Source organism: Chiloscyllium punctatum, chromosome 36, assembly GCF_047496795.1.
Source record: "Chiloscyllium punctatum isolate Juve2018m chromosome 36, sChiPun1.3, whole genome shotgun sequence".
Taxonomy (NCBI): Eukaryota; Metazoa; Chordata; class Chondrichthyes; order Orectolobiformes; family Hemiscylliidae; genus Chiloscyllium; species Chiloscyllium punctatum.
The window spans coordinates 65,777,200-65,790,632 of NC_092774.1; positions in this window are offsets into that span (position 1 = coordinate 65,777,200).

The window sequence follows — 13,433 nt, forward strand, 5'->3', positions numbered from 1 at the left end:
AGACAAAACAACAGCTGTTTTAAAAGGGAGAAGAGCAGACAAAAGAAGCACATGGTGAGGACAGTGCAGGAGACAGAGAGAGGGAGAGAGAACCTGCACAGTTACCGCCTTTGCTGTTTGAATTCGTGTATCGCTGGACATCAGAGTGCATCTGGGAATATTAACAAACAGTGAAATTCACAACTAATCTTGAAGTCGATGGGTCGAAGCCATCCTCGACTCTCCTCTCGATGTTTCCTTTAGCAGCTTTCCCCGACACTGGTGCAATGTTCTGTATCTTGCCTTTGAAGATGCGAACTAAATGTCTCACACTGATATACTGGCCCAACATAGGAAGTTGATGTGATGCACATGCGGTGCTCTCCTGTTCTCTGTTCCCATTGTTGTAGAGGATAATGCTTGTACCTGTCCGCTCGGGTGTGAGAGAACAATTCAGAAACAGAATGGTGTAATTATCCACCAATGGAGATAGCCCGCGTCCTGGGAGACAGAATGAGAAGCAGATGTTCTGGAAACTCTCGCTGCATATAATTCCTCGAGGAATGTAGAATGTATTCCACAGTGAGCAAGTCCCAGCTGCTTCGGGAGGTGAGAGGGCCCATCGTGTATGGTATGGTGGTCTAGGCGTATGATTCCCGCTTTGGTGAAAATGCTCTCACGCCTGAAAGGATCGAAAGCGAATAGGAAGAGACTAAAAGTCATTGGGAAGAGTAGTAAAAGTGATGTTAAGATTAGATTACAGCGTGGAAACAGGCCCTTCGGCCCAACAAGTCCACACCGACCCGCCGAAGCGCAACCAACCCATACCCCTACATTTACCACTTACCTAACACGACAGGCAATTTAGCATGACCAATTCACCTGACCTGCACATCTTTGGACTGTGGGAGGAAACCGGAGCGCCCGGAGGAAACCCACGCAGACACGGGGAGAACGGATATTAAGTAGAACGTTTTCGCCGAGGGAGTGGTTGGGATCAGGAAAGGCTGCCTGACAGTGACAGAGAGGCAGATTCAATGGACACAAAAGGGATTTCGGGGTGGTCATGGTCAAAGTAACAATGCAGAGATTTACAGGGAGAAGGCAAGATTACGATACGAATAAAGGTACATTGCTCATTTTGGAGCAGCAGCAGAGCAAAGGTGGGCTGTGACACATTCTGTGATTCTGAGTGAACTGACAGTTGGACCAACAGAAGGTGGCAATTTATCCAAAGGCTATGCTTTCACAGCCTCAACACCAGCAGCTTGAGATTTAACTTGATTTGAAGCAGCAGAAATTGCACCCCACTGAGCCTGATGGGATTTGAACCCGCAATCTTGAAAGCAGCAGGGAGACGCGCTCCCGTTGCGTCATAAGCCCACACGACGCGGGGTTGAGGGAAGTGATCTTACTGCAATGATTTTATGTTATGATTGAGAACGGAGGCCAACGGTTCATGGCTGTTCTGTCTCACTCACTCTCTCACTCTGTCTCTCGAACCAATTTGCAACTCTTTCTGAATAAAAACTGCGGATGCTGTATTTCAGAAACAAAAACAGTAGTTGCTGGAAAAGCTCAGCAGGTTTGGCAGCTTCTGTGAAGAAGAATCCGGTGACCCTTCCACAGAGCTGGTGATGAATAGGAAAATGTCTGTTAATATGCAGATGGGAGGGTGGGAGGAAGGTGGGCGGAGTAAATGATAGATAGGGATAGAGCCCAAAGTGAGACAAGAATGGTTGGACAGACAAAGGAATTGATAACGAACTGTCTGGGAGGGTGAATGCCTGTTAAAGGAAACTGTTAGTGGCTAATAATATGTGATATGTAATGGCAGACTACGTGATAACAAGGCCTTGTGTGCGTGGTACGGGGCTAAGATGTGGGGAAGTTCAGGCCTTAAAATTATTGAGTTCAATATTGAGGGGGACTGTAGGGCCCCCAAGTGCAAAATTGCTCTGCTGGGACACTGCAACAAGCCTGAGACAGTGATGGTGGACATGGAACAGGGTGGTGTGCTGAAGGAGCAGGCAACTGGAAGCTCAGGGTCGTTGTGTGGGCAGAACCTAGATGTTCTACGAAGCAGTCACCCAGTCTCCGCTTTGTTTCTCCAATGTTGACGAGACCACATTGTGAGCAGCGAATGCAGTAGTCTTGGCTGTGGAAAGTGCAGGTAAACTGTTGCTTCACCTCGAAGGTATGTTCGGGCCCTTGAATACTGAGGAAGGTGGGGGAAACGGGCAGGTGTTACAATTTCGGCCGTTGCAGGGCAAAGTGCCATGGGGCTATGGGCGGTGATGGGAGTGAAGGAAGAGTGAACCCCAGGTGTAACTCCTGCCCATTTACCTCATCCCTTAAATAAACCCTGGACATGGAGTAACATTCGTTTGAATGATTCACTACCACGTGACCCACGGCTAATTCATATTCATGTTCCCGGGGCCTGCATCATTATTGTGTCACAAATAGCTGCATGCCATCCTCGTGCATACCCAATGACGTGCGGCTGGAATGCTTGGACACAGTTTATCAAAGAAACCTCCCTGAGGGTCAGGCAGCCCTGCATCGGGAAGCATTGGGATGGCTAATTCTTTCTGTGGGCACTGTGTTTCCGTTTGAACTTGGTGATTTTTGAAATTATGTAGTTCTGAGCGAAATCACACTTCGAAAAGCAGAATGTTGGAATTTAGACAACGTTAATATTTGCACAACAGCGATACATCTTTGCAACAGCATATTTCACGAGAGTAGTGAAGATTTTTTGACATCAATCTCGAACGTGCTTGTCAGACACCATATGAAAAGCTGAAAACTTGTCTGGAAAGGCTGTAGCGTAGCATAGCAGACCGTGTTGGGCCCATAACCGGAGGCTGATGGGTAGAAGCCATCCTCTGCTATCCGTTAAGTGTCATCTTTTGCAGCTTTCCCTCCTCACCCGCTTCCCCAACAAATCTTTGAAGATGTGAACTAAATATCATCACAATGATACACTGGCCCAATGTAGAAAGTTGAGGTTACACACTTGTGGAGTTCAGGGTGGTGTTCTTCTGTTCTCTGTCCCCTTTGTTGAGGAGGGTAATGCTTGTCCCTGGCCACTAGGGTGTTCGAGCCAAATTTAAAAACAGAATGGTGTAATTATCCGCCAGTGGAGACCCGCCCGGGTCCTGGGAGACAGAATGAGAAGCAGATGTTCTGAAAACTTGTTTTTTTGATTCAGCGCCACGTGACCCATGCCGAATTAATATTCATGTTGCTGGGGCCAGCATCATTATTGCGTCACAATAGCTGCAGGCCATCGCAGGGCCTGTCCTATGACGTCGTGTTGCGGCTGGAATTTCTGGTGACAGTTTTTTAAAGAGGGTCAGGCAGGCCCTGCATCGGGGCTTCCCTTCCTTCCACTTAAGTTCAAGACCTATCAAACCCCGAAATTCCTCAGGTATGTTTAAAAGCACTTTTTCCCGATGTTGGCTAATGATTTCTGCAGACATTTGGTAAAGTTTGAACACGGTGAGAGCCATCAGCTTCTAAACCACGTTCCCGAATTACTCAACCAATACTTAAAGCAGTGATAGTGCGATAAAAGCACCGTATGATTACGGCTGAGAAAGACTATATTCCGCTCAGACAGTTCGTGTTTCTAAAGCGAGACAAAAGTGACAATGCAAGTGAAACGAACGAAATTACAGACAGGCTGCCATACCACTCTGTTTGTATCCCCACACAGGGGTGATTTCTGTGACATGGGTGTGTCTGCAGTGTCTGTGGTCAGACTGTTTACAATGAATGTCCCAGCCTATATTTTGGTAAAGTCACACTGATAAAGGACAATTGCTATTTCAGTAATTGTAGTCTGAAGCTGGAATATGCTAACACTCGGGTTTAGTGATCTTACTGATTTTTTACATCTCAGACTCTTTGGTGCATTTAGTCAGGAAGTCCGGCTGTTCACCAAAATAGTTGGAAGTCGAAATGGAGCAAAATTATAGAATTAGGTCCAGACTTTTCAGGGTACATGTTCAGAAACACTTGTACACATTGAGATTGTCAGATGTTTGGAAATATCCTACATAAACAGCAGTGGGTCCAGGATCATTTGTCAGCTTTAAATCCGAAACAGATTTTTTTTGTTCAGGAAAGGTATTAAGGGACATGGGCCAAAGACAGATAAATGGAGTTAGGCCTCTGATCAGCCATGATTTCTTTGAACGTTGGAACACACTTGAGGGGCTAAATGGCCTACTCATATTCCTATGTTCCTATAATCTTAACCGTTTTCTTGTTGCACATTTCCGGCCTGTTATTGGGGACACAATCTGCAAGAAAATATTCTCCAGTTATTTGTTCTTGAAATATCGAATACAGGCATACCCAGGCATCTTATACCAATATTCGGACAAACACAGTCACAGAACAGATAACTGATTGAATTCCTGCACTTGAATCCTTAGAAACGTAATGTTCTTGGTTTCCCGAAAATGATTCGCTTTCCTCAGTCCCAGATGGAACGACACAAGAAAAAATAGAAAAGCAGCAATGTTCTGGTCATATAATCTCCAATCTTCTGCTGCCAGTGAAAAGCAACAATGCAACTTAAGTCGGGGTCGACTGCAACCCGGGCCTAATCTCCCAATGAACCGAGCACAGGCTCAGCAAAACTGAGGGAGATTATGGCCTGATCACGAAACCTGCGAGCAGCGTTGGCAAAGGCCCAAGCGACTCACCCATAAAAGTCAGTCATCTACTTTCTAAACGTGCTCAACTGCTTACTTCCTTTATTTTATTGACCTTTGCAAATCTGAAAGTGAGAATTGGGGATATGTGGCAGCGAGTGGCTGTTTGTATGTCAGGTTTGCCTGTCAGTTTTGTTGATATTGAAGCGAATTTGCTTTCAAATAAAGGCAAAAAAAAGACAAACAACTTTACATTCAAGAAGAGAAACTGAAGAAACTGGATGTTAGCGTTGAGAAAGAAGCAAAAAGGAAGTGGAATCTTAATGATTTTCCTGAGTTTTGAGCAGAAAGCATTGGAGCTGTGGACTTCTGCTGATCAATGTATGTATTTTCGTAAATTTTAAAAAGTTATTTCGCCTTGATAAAAGAACTGGTCACACCCTGACTATATGTTCGAATACCTCAGTAGTAGAACAAAAGATTTTTATTCTGAGGTCGTGAGTTTGACATCCATATTGTGCAATGTTCCCGTGAAACTTTGTTTTTTGTGCGGAAAATTCGCTCTTTCTTCAAATGGCAATCGAATCATATTCAAACTGAGTTTTACTCCCGTTCGTTTTCTTCCTGTCCCCGTGGCTCGGTTATGAGGGAAAGCTGAGAGTGAATGGGAGACAAGTTTGTAGTTGTGGCTTAACGGTGTCACTTGAAAATTGACAGATTCTACTCATGCATCGAGGCCAATAAATGGCTCAATCACAGAATCAGAACGGTCAAGTGCTATGGGAATTAATACCAGCCCATATTAACGAACACTGAAATGAGTAAGATGGGATTCATTTCGAGGAAAGAAATTAAGAAACGTCGTCACCCAGATTATCTCAGAGCAATCGTTGCTATGGTCCGTTTTATGTTACTTTCAAAGCTCATGGAACCACTGGATTGTGCCTTGATCTGGTACTCAGACTTTACTAAGTAATTTTGATGCATTTTGTTACAGAGTTGCGACATAGGCTGGGGAGCAATTCCTGTACATAGAGATGAGGAGGGTCGAATCAATTAAACAAGAGGGCGATGCGATAACGAGGACTGTTACCAAATACATTTACCAGTCTACGTTCATTCTATCGATTGTATTAACATCACCAAAACCTCTCATCAAATAACTCGAGAGACTTTCATCACAATTTTCTGTGAACAGTTCTACATTAGCTTTGCTGAGTGAACCCCAAATTTCTTGAAGTGGCTACTTATTTTCGGCCCTGATTATTAATCTGTCTACACAAGGGAATGGATCCTTCCCACCCGCTCTATCTCTCTTTCCACAGATGCTGCTCGACCTGTTGGCTTTCTGCAGTATTCTCTGTGTTTATTAGGCACAAGTGCTGCTTTTCATTCAGAACTTCAATCCCTGTCCTCTGGTAACTGACTCTGGTCAGTGGCAATTGGTTCTTCTGATCATTAATCTGCCCATTCCCACCGCTTCTTCTCCCATCATGACCAACAGCCCCAGGAAATCTCCAGTTATCCTTCTTTGCTCCAAAGCGAACATTCTCAACCTTGGGAATGTCTCCCCAGAATGGAAATTCCTCATCCCAGGACATGAGGCAAGGGAAGAGAATTTGGCAAAATATTGTCAGTTAGGAAATGGAAAAAATGTGCAAATGTTCATGAAGCAAAACAGAAATCCCAGTCTCCAGCTTTGTGAACCTTTAGAAACACTTTGGGAAGCGGATTTAGAGGAGAATGAAAGATGACCGGTCCGATTGAGCAGAGACAGTCCAGACACCGTCCCCTTGTTGAAGAGGCCGCGAGGTTGACTCTGATGTTCTCGGCACATGAACTGATCTGAGACATTGAAAGAATTGTCGTTACTGCACATCAGGAATTCAAACCCCTTCTCCCCTGCGAGCCAATGAGAGAACTCGGGAACAGGCAAAACACTGAAAGGCTGGAAGGGCACCGGCCCCGGAGTAAGAAAGCTAGTTCCTCGTGACATAGATGTGTCTGCAGACTGTCCCCGGTATCTCCACAAGAGATCTCCCAGGCTTGATTATGTAAAAGTAAAACAGACAGACGACAATGCTGCAGCCGCTAGCTATGACTGTCTCTGTGGCGCAATTGGTAAGCACGTTCGGCTGTTAACCGAAAGGTTGGTGGTTCAAGCCCATACAGGTGCGGTGTGTTCGCTGCCTTTCTTTGGCTTCAAACCTGTCCGCTTTTAATGGGGTCAGGAAAATTTTGCAAAAAAGGAAATCTTCTCCACAAAGTGGTTTCTGAATTGAATTAATGTCTAACGGAAGGGACTGCGTCTGCTGAGAAGACGAGACCAAAAGAGAAACTCGGCAGGTTTGACAGTATCTGTCGGAGAAAACACAATTTTGAAATGTTGCCTCTGATTCTCTTTCCACAGATGTTGCCTGACCTGCTGAGTTCCTCCTGCAATTTCTAACTAAAAGTTCATTTCATCTTTTGGGGTGAAACACCTAAATATCAGCAAACATCATGTGCAGATATTTAACCCTTTCGAATCACTGTGAAGTGATTGGATTCAAACAAACTCTGCGATGATTCACTCTTTCTCAGCTCCACAGGCAGACAGACCTGGGAAGTCAAGCTGTCAGTGTGGTTCTGTATTCGTGGGCCGAGTGGTTAATGCGATGTACATGAAATCCATTGCGGTTTCCCCACGCAGGTGTGAACCCTTCCGAGTACAAAATGAGAAATGTCGTCGAAAAGAAAGGGAGCTTGCTCCCCGGCTTCTTCTTTAAGATTCAAATAAGTGGAGGGGGAAAACTATTTCACTCAAATTGGGACTGGTGGGAATCTGCAACCCACTGCCTGTTCGGGTGGAACAAGCAGATACCCTCAGAGCTTCTTTGGAGGCTATGAGCAAAGTGTTTGGAAATGAGACTAGAACAGTGAGGAGCTTGAAATCGTGATCGAAATGAAGCAGGCACCGGACGACAAGGGAGTTTCCTTTGCCAGTGAAAGATACTGCTTCACAAAGTTGGGCCTGTGGAAGGGAATCAGTGACGGTGATTATCTTTGGTTGTTCACCTTGTGAATGAACCCATTGCTGCGCATGTCCGTGATAACGTCAGAACTCTGCAGCATGGTGGCGTGAGATACGCACAGGCCCGGGGCGCAATGGATGATGCATCTGACTCCACCTACTTGTTTGAAATGCAGCTCACAGCTTCTTAAAACACCCCAATTAATCTTTCTCATTGTCCTGAAGCCGGCACACGGTTTGAATTCCCGATCTGCGGGAATGAGAATCCTTTCACTGTCTCGCGTCAGTAAATGTCCCTGAGAACATCTGAGTCAACTCACAGCGCAGTCATATGAGGGGAAGCTGAAATAGCCCCACATGCTGCTCACGGGCACATTTCATTCTCCCCAACTCAACGCCTCAACCACTGCGGCTCCTGGGAGTGGAAAAGAAACAATCACCAAAACCCAGTCTAAGCTCTGTGAATCTTCAGAAAATCAGCAAACGTTCATCCCTTCGGATTTTCTATCCTGGGCTGAGAGGGATGAGTTTTGTCACTCTTTTGTAGGACATCGCAAGTGGATGTTTTGCAAAAAAAGCACCACAATGCAATCTGATAAATCAGGACCTGGATGTTTTCGGTCTTTCAATGTAAGTGTTGTGCTCCAGAACTTTGCTGTTCACAGTTTATAATACTTATCTTCCCAGTCCCCTGTATCACTTGTCGAAAGTGTTTAATTTGTGTCTTGTAATCCTTTCACTGTCTGCTAATGAGGATAGCGTTTCTGTCTTTTACCTAAATTATCTTGGCCTTGCATACCTCAAGCCTCAAGCTCATTTCACGAGTAACTTTCTCCAGTTCAAAAGCCAACTGTTAATGATGGCTCTGTTTCTTGTCACGTGTCCAATTTCAGATCGATGTTGTTAATGTCCCTTCTACTCCTTCAGATACAGGTTTCGCTCACAGGGCTAGAACAGAACTGTCACCAAATACATTTACCAATCTACGTTCATCCTATCGATTGTATTCGCATCATCAACGCTTCTCATCAAAATAACTCGAGAGACTTTCATCACAATTTTCTATGAACAGTTCTACATTAGCTTTGCTGAATGAAACCCAAATTTCTTGAAGTGGCTCCTTATTTTCGGCCCTGATTATTAATTTCTCTACGCATGGGAATGGATCCTTCCCACCCGCTCTATCACTCATCAATGTGTGCAGTTCAATTCGATCTCCCATCAGCCTCCTCTGTCCTGATCAAATCCAGGGGAACAGGAAACGTTGGGGCTATGGTGCGGACAGGATAAGCCCAATACTCACCTTTCCTGTTAGAACTATTCCATGAGAACGTTTAGACCACAGCTTTGGACGTGTAGTTGTGGCCGAACACTTAAGGTGTTGGCGTAGAGATCATTTGGGGCTCCCCGCCCAGGTTGGTAACCTGCTGGCTATGCTTTCTTCGCTGGCGATTTTAAATGACTTCCTGTTGGTTGCATTATCGCTCAAACTTCACAAAACCCGTCTCAATAAAGACCCGTTTTCTCATGTCTGGGAGTTGATTGCCATGCAGCAAACTCGAGTTCTGAACAAACAACGTACCAGACTCACAACGTCAGCTCTGTTTCCCTTTCCACAGATGCTGCTCGACCTGTTGGCTTTCTGCAGTATTCTCTGTGTTTATTAGGCACAAGTGCTGCTTTTCATTCAAGAACTTCAATCCCTGTCCTCAGGTAACTGACTCAGGTCAGTGGCAATTGGTTCTTCTGATCATTAATCTGCCCATTCCCACCGCTTCTTCTCCCATCATGACCAACAGCCCCAGGAAATCTCCAGTTATTCTTCTTTGCTCCAAAGCGAACATTCTCCACCTTGGGAATGTCTCCCCAAAATGGAAATTCCTCATCCCTGGACATGAGGCAAGGGAAGAGAATTTGGCAAAATATTGTCAGTTAGGAAATGGAAAAAATGTGCAAATGTTCATGAAGCAAAACAGAAATCCCAGTCTCCAGCTTTGTGAACCTTTAGAAACACTTTGGGAAGCGGATTTAGAGGAGAATGAAAGATGACCGGTCCGATTGAGCAGAGACAGTCCAGACACCGTCCCCTTGTTGAAGAGGCCGCGAGGTTGACTCTGATGTTCTCGGCACATGAACTGATCTGAGACATTGAAAGAATTGTCGTTCCTGCACATCAGGAATTCAAACCCCTTCTCCCCTGCGAGCCAATGAGAGAACTCGGGAACAGGCAAAACACTGAAAGGCTGGGAGGGCGCCGGCCCCGGAGTAAGAAAGCTAGTTCCTCGTGACATGGATGTGTCTGCAGACTGTCCCCGGTATCTCCACAACACATTTCCCAGGCTTGATTATGGACAAGTAAATCAGATAGACGACAATTGTAATTCCTGGCGGGGCGGCCCGTTTGCACCTGTTTCTGTGGCGCAATTAGTCAGCGCGTTCGGTTGTTAAGCAAAAGGTTGGTGGTTCGAGCCCACCCAGGGGCGGTGTGCTCGCTGCTCTTCCTTGGCTTCGAAGTTGCCTGCTTTTAATGGGGTCATGCAAACAATTTCCAGAACAGTTGCTTCTCATTCTGTCTCTCTGCTGCCGTTTGTCCCGTCTTCAGGATCCGAGCCCTCTCTACTGGCAGAAAATTAAACCTTTTTGTTTCGAAACTTCTCTCTGACACTTGAGTGACCAGTGCCAAGCATTGCCCTCCTCAACAGAGAACAGGAGAAGACTACGCAGACCTCCACGAGTGTGTCATCTCAACTGTGCACATTGGGCCTGTGTATCAATGTGAAATATTTATGTCGAAGTGTTTTGGGAAGCAGATGAGAAGGCGAGGTGCAGAACAGTGCGCCGTTATACGGGAAAGCTGCTAAAGAGGACATTGAGTGAATAGGAGAGATGGTTTCCCTTCTGGGTGATGCTCCCATCATGCACCCGCAGACATATCGCCGTCGTGCAAGTATGAACTCTGTCTCAATTCCCACATTCTGTTTTTTCGAACTGCGATTTCGCTTAAAAGCACAAAATTTCAACACTCGCAAAATTCAAACTTTAACAAATTGCTCACAGATATATTTTGCGAACACGTGGCAAAGATTCTTCCAAATGTACCTGGGGAATTTCGGTCTGAGGGCTCTTGAACTTTAGGTAGAAGAACGGGAAGTTTGCCTCGAGGCTGGGGAATGTGGAGATGTGTTCCCCATGTTAACTGGTCGTGGTTGACCATCTCAGTGCTTCCCGATGCAGAGTTGCCCTGACCCACAGTACAGTTTGATAAACTGTCCCGGCGGCGTCCAACCGTACCGTGACGTCATAGGGCGAGCCCCCGGTGATGGCCTGCAGCTGCTGTGACGCAATAATGATGCTGGCCCCGGAACATGAATACAAATTAGTTCGTGAGTCACGTGGTACTGAATCATTGTATGGAATGTTCTTTCAACTTCACGGATTTATATATGAGAGGAGGTAAGTGGGCAGGGTTACACCTCGGGTCCACTCTTCCTTCACTCGCAACACTCCACACCCACCTCCCATTGTCCCAAGGTACTCTCCGCTTCACCTGCCGAATGTGTAACACCTGCCCATTTACCTGCTCCCTCCTGAATATCCAAGGGCTCGAACATACCCGCCAGGTAAAGCAGCACGTTTCCTGCACATTTGCCACAACCCAGTCTACTGCATTCGGTGCTCACAGTGTGGTTTTCCCAAAGTAGCATGAAGCATAACCTGGGTGACTGTTTTGCAGATCATCTCAATTCTGCCCGCAAAAAAGGCTCTGAGCTTCTGGTTGCCCGCTACTTTAACACGCCACCCTGTTCCCTGGCCAACATCTCTGTCTCAGACATGCAAAGCTCAGCTCCAGATTGAAGAACACGCCTCATTTTCCACTTGAAGACCGACAGCCCCCCGGTCTTCAATATCGAGTTCCATGACTTTAGGGCCTGAAATCCGCCATGTCCTATTCTCTCCTATTCACGTAATGTCGTCTTTCGCAACTTACCAGTCTAAGGGCGCTCTGTTCTGCACCTCGCCTTATCATCTGCTTTCCAAAAAACTCAACATGAATGTTTCACATTGATATACTGGCCCAGTGTGCACAGTTGAGGTGACACATTCGTGGAGGTCTGCGTGGTTTTCTCCTGTTCTCTGTTGAGGAGGGCAATGCTTGTGGTCATGTTCAGATGCGCAGATTTACACGGAAAAGGGAAGAGAATGATACGAATTGAGACGCGCGTTTACTTACGGTGTAGAACCAGCAGAGCGAAGGTGGGCCGCATGGACTCCGTCTACGCTGTGACACATGTTGTGATTCAGAGTGAAATGACAGTTCGATCAACAGAATGTGGGAATTTAGAAAACAGTTTATATTTACACAGCCTCCATGCGTCTGCGCAACACCATATTACACGACAGCAGTGGAGATCTTTGACATCAGTCTCGAACGTGCATGCCACGCGCCAGACGAAAGCCTGAAGGGACCTGTGGAGCAGCGTTTTGTGCGTGGGAGAAGAGTGGCGCAGCGGGAGCGTGCTGGGCCCATAACCCAAAGGTCGAAGCCATTCTCTGCTATTGTTTCGAGTCTCGTTGAGCGACTTTCTTTTGTTCAGCATCCTGCTTTTCAAACGACTACCTGAGTGTCTAAATTTCTATAACAGCGCATTGTTCTTTTCCTTGCCATGTCATTTGCTTCCCAAAACTTCGGGTATCTGAGCTCAATATATCAAATCGATACACAAGTCAAATTTACACAATTGCGCTGGCACCCTTGTGGAGCTCTGAGTTGTCTAGTCCTGTTCTCTGCCGGTGTGTCCTGATCTCGTGTGAAACCTCTTCTCTCAGATGGCAATGAACCGGTGAAGTTGAAACTCGTGATTTGCTGTTTTAGTCCCTTTCCTGCAGTAAAGAAACCAACGTCCGTGTAATAAAAGACTTTCTGCAGGATTGCTGCGTCAAGACAAATTCTGAACACCAAGCAGGCTGCACAAAAATGCACTCATATCAATTTACCTGAGGGAAGAGTCTCCTGTCCATTTCTCTCTGTCCCGACAGCACAGCATCTTTCTGTCTCTCCGTTAACAAGACCTTTGGATCAAGTTCAAAGTTGCCCATTTCCTACGCATGATCGTAACTGACTTATCCTGCCTCACGTAATAGTGAGAGAGAGCAGAAGAGTGAATGGGCTCTGCCTTCCACCAACGCAGTTTGTAAGTAGAAACAAAATGGTTCAATTATCCACCAGTGGAGAGAGCCCGGTCCCTGGGTACGGGACAAACACCAGCGTCCTGGGAGCAGGGAGACAGATTGAGAAGCAGATGTTCTTGAAACTCTTCGCTGCTTGTGTTTCTGGGAGCAATGTACAATGAATTTCGCAAGTCTCAGCTGCTTCAAGTGTTGGCTGCACCCATGGCTGGTGGCTCGTTAGTGTGGGGTATGATTCTAGCTTTGGGTCTTCGAGCATATGTAGCCGTGTGAGAGTTCCCGGGTTCCAATTCCAGGCGAACCATTATTCCTTAAATTGACCTGAGCAAAAATGCCCAACGAATTTTCTCAATAAAGCCGCTTCGTTAAATAAGATCGGACTGCCTGAATTAGGGACGGTGCAGAGCTGCCATTGCAGTGAACACGGCGAAGGGAATCACTTGTACAAAGTGAGAACAAGTATTGCAGATTTTTCGCCCGCGCAATCCGAGTCTGAGTGAATCCTCCACCTGTATTACGCTCAATTCTGAGGGTGATACTTCAGGAAGCGGGGAAGTGAAGTGATTGCAGACGGCGCTGAGCAG